Source organism: Fukomys damarensis, unplaced genomic scaffold (assembly GCF_012274545.1).
Source record: "Fukomys damarensis isolate Sample0158 unplaced genomic scaffold, DMR_v1.0_HiC HiC_scaffold_17, whole genome shotgun sequence".
In the NCBI taxonomy this organism is placed as follows: Eukaryota; Metazoa; Chordata; class Mammalia; order Rodentia; family Bathyergidae; genus Fukomys; species Fukomys damarensis.
The window spans coordinates 34,684,479-34,688,811 of record NW_022900929.1 but is presented as its reverse complement, the minus strand read 5'-3'; positions in this window follow the sequence as shown (position 1 = coordinate 34,688,811).

The window sequence follows — 4,333 nt, the reverse complement described above, 5'->3', positions numbered from 1 at the left end:
TCTCCACTTAAAGGTATTTTAGAGTAAGCAACCGTTTGGAAGAGCACCGAGAAATAATGCAAATCTCATTTGCTTCATCACCTCCAGCCACTTTTAGCCCATTGTCCACTTTCTTCTGGAAAACAAACTGGGCTCCTTGCTTACTAGTACCATCATCTGCATATTTTATTTATTCATCTGAGAGAAGTGGAAAGCTGTGTATGCCCTACGTTTCAGGGAGCCTCTTGTTCTAAAGGAGAAAAAAAAAAACAACTTTCAAAGTTCAATTTTTTTTTTCTTTTTTGGTACCAGGGATCCAACTCTGGACCTTGCACCGTTTCGCTTGCGCTTGCGAGGCAGGCGGTGGCACCACTGAGCTAAATCCCCGGCCCTCAAAGTTCTATTTTTCAGTGCTTGTGACAATACTGTTTCAGTTGTGGTCCAGCCTAAGTTTTCACCATTGTATTTTCATTTTGTTTCGGAGTTCAGCAGATACAACAGCCACATTTATAAAGAAATATTCAACTTTTTCTTTTAAAGTTGTGTCCTGCTAACCCGGTTACATTTCCCCGTTTATTATTTCAACCCTCCTTCCACTCACCCTTCTGGCCATGCTTCCCCTTGTTCCGCCTCTTCCCCCAGTTGCTTTCATCTCCCTGAGGCTTCTGCCCCACCACCACAGCAGGCTGTTTCAGCCCCATCTGAGGGGGACCCTGATTCAGTCCCGCAGCCTCCTCAGGTGCCACACAAAGGTCTCAGTGCTCCTCTTCGAGGGCCACTCCCTATTACCGTACCTTGCAAAAGGCTGTCACAGGCACTGTAGTTGGAGGCCCTTTGTGCTTTTCTATCTCGATTTTTCCTGACCCCAACAACTCATGGACATGTATGTTCACGCCTCATTTGATTCAAACATCCTGAAGGAGCTCAGGCAGAGCGTGCCAACAAATGGTGTCCAAAGAGAGGGGGCGGGAAGAAGGGAGGGCAGAGGGGGAGAGAAGCTCTCTTATTCCTTTTAAACTCACTTTGCCTGTCTTTTTTTTTTTTCTTTTGATACCTGGGATTGAACTCGGGTCCTTGCGCATGCAAGGCAGGCCACCGAAACGCTGAGCTAAATCCCCAGCCCAACTCACCTTGAATAAGACAATATTCCACAAAACACAATGTCTACTGAAACCCAGTTCTAAGGCCATTATAAAAACACACTTTTTTTTTTAGTTTATTGGTACATTTTAGGTATACAGTACAGTTACATTCATCATTGGCATCTTGTACCTTTACAAGACAGGTCTTGGTTCTCATTTTTTTCCCCTAAAAACACACTTTTAAAAGGTTCAGTGAAGATGCTGTGACATGTGGGGTGGTGTCAGGCCCTGTCTCTGACAGCCAGAATCATTCTTTTCCCCTTTCAGCTTTTCCAGGAGAATCCTGCTGAAAGGGTAGGCCCAGAGGTGGGAACCCAAATGGAAGGGTGCAATTGCCTTTAGCAGCCAGAAATGGCTGAAAGAGGAGATGTTGGAATCCGATGGTGGGTCTCAAATTGGGGGGTTGGATCACAAATGCAGATACAGGCTGCTCAGAAGCACAGTTTTCACTTTGGCTCTTCTAAACTTTTCATATTCTCACCTCCTTAGTTTCCCTTGTTTCTTTTCTCCAACCAGTTCTTCTTTTACTCCTGGAAAATCACCTTGCTCCCTATGTTATAGGTACAAGTGTGTGCTCTACCATTTAAAGCTGTATGGCCTTGTTAAAATCATTTCACTTATGTTGGTTGTACAGGTGCCCACCTGTAATTCCAACGCTTGGGAGGCTGAGGCAGGAGGATTCAGAGTTTGAGGCCAGCCTGGGCTGCATAGTGAGACTCTGTTTCAAAAGAAAAAAAGTTATTTCACATCTCAGTGACTGTTTCCTTACCTGTAAAATGGTGATAACAACAGTACTTACTATATAAGTTGATGGTGAGAATTAAATGTATCAATACATTAAAAATCGTGTAGAGCAGGGAGTGGTGGTGAACCATGCAGTCCAGCATTTGGGAAGCAGAGTCAGCCATGGTGAGCCTGGACTATTTATAGCAAGATACCCACCCCACACACACACACACACAGCAAGAAGTTTAGGTAGCAGCATGGAGAATTTTGTTTTGTTTTGTTTTTTGAGGCAGGGTCTCACTATGTAGTTGAGACTGACCTGGAACTCACTATGTAACCCAGGCTGGTCTCGAACTCACAGCGATCCTCCTGCCTCAGCCTCCCATAGTGCTGGGATTACAGGCGTGTGTTACCACACCCGGCTATGGAGAATGTTTAATAAATGTCAGCTTCTATTGTTACTGGGAAGACAGAGGTCAATGCCAAAAATCCATTGTCCAAATTTTTCACATAGGGCCAGGGATTTAGCTCAGTGGTTCTGCCATCTGCTTTGCAAGCACAAGGACCCAAGTTTGATGCCTGGTAACAAAAAACAAAACAAAACAAAAAAACAAAAAACAAAACCCCCCCAAAAGCCAAATTTTTCACCTAAAAAATTCTCTCACGACCCATTCTTTTGCTTCTGCCTCAGCTGGAAAGATCTTCCCGTGGTATCACTTTTTTTTTTTTTTTTGGCATGCTAGGAATGACCCAAGGAGCACTGACCTGCACGACACTGACCCTCATATTGATTTGGAAGCATGCTGGGCTCAAACTTGCCCCGTTACCTGGGCTGGGTTCAAACTTGGGGCCTCTGTGACACGCCCCCCCCACCGCTTCTCCATTCTGTCTTTCCCACCAGGGCGTTGGTCGCGTGAGTTTTCTCATTCCCATTCTAAGTGGCTCCTTTGTCCTGGCTCTCGGTCTGCAGTCTGTCTGTCCTGGCTGCTGCGGTGGGGATGCCTGGACAACCTTCCCGCCTCGCTGCTCTTCTCACTCTTCTCGTTGATTTCTCTTTTCTCTCACGTTTATTGTTATTTTTCTTTCTTGATACTGGGGATCGAACTTGGAACCTTCCCCTTGCAAGGCAGGTGGCGGAACCACTGAGCTAAATCCCTGGCCTCATTATTTTTCTAAGTATGACCTTCATCACCATTCTTTGCTTGCACTTCTCAGTCTTGTCCCACATCATGCTTGCTCTTACTCTGTGTTGCAGCTGGTCTATTTTTAGTTTCTTCAAGATCCTGGACTTTGAGGGTGTGGTGGCGCATACTGTAATCCCAGCATGAAGGAGGCTGAGGCAGGAGGATCACAGTGAGTTTAAGACCAGCCTGGGGCTACATAGTGGGTTCAAGGCCAGCCTGAACTACAGAGTGAGACCCTGTCTCAAAACAAACAAGCAAACAACCCCAAAAAACATAATGAATAAGATTTTGCATCTTTGTCTACAACACTTTCACCTGAATGGAATGTTATGACACCCAAGATGGCTAAGATAAAATTTATTGCTTTTCACCCAAACCTTCAAACTTTTCCATGAGACAATGGTCCTTTTTTTTTTTTTCATTCTCCCTTCCTTTTATTCCCCCTTTCTTTTTTCTTTTTCCTGTCTCAGTATTTTAATGTTCACTTCTTTGCAACATGATTTTTGGTAAAGACAAATTCATTCTAATTTAATGTGGTATTTCAAACAGAAAATTAGGCAGGCCGAGCACATCGATCCTCAAACATCGACTGTGACTGTAAAGCAACAGAATATCAGGGCCGGGGATTTAGCTCAGTGGTGCCGAGTTCGATCCCTGGTAACAAACAAACAAACAAACAAGCAACAGAATATCAATCAAATCAGTAAATCTATCTCATTTGGTGGAGAAAGTAAATTCTTCTCTTTGCTTCTCCCAGCTGCAGAAGGCAATATGTTGCGCTGGCTGTGCCTGAGTCTCTCCCTTCAGACAGTACATCCATCACTTCGTCCATTTAAGATTTGGAAGTCTGACAAAATGCCATCCCAGTAGCTGCATCTCTAGGTTTCAAGTCTAGGCGTGAATTTAAAATGTGATCTCATAACAGTCAACAACTTGATCATACTGACTCCCACGGGTCCTGCACATGTTTGTCATGCAAGCGCAGGATGTGGTCTCTGACAAGCACTAACACTGTGTGAATAATCAGGTATTACAGGGGTGCACGTTCTAGGTGACTGGACTACACAGACATGATGGAGACGGATACTAATCTCAGTACACATGGTATCTGAGTGAGCAATAAAAACACTGTGATACAGGATGAAAATTCTTTACCTCTTGCTTCCCTCTCAGTGCTTCCCCCCGCCGGTACCGGGGTTCAAACTCAGGACCTTGCACTTGTGAGACAGATGGCAGAACCATTGAGCTAAATCTCTGGCCCCTCTCAGCCCTTTTTTTCTAGACTCTGATGTAGTAGTGTGA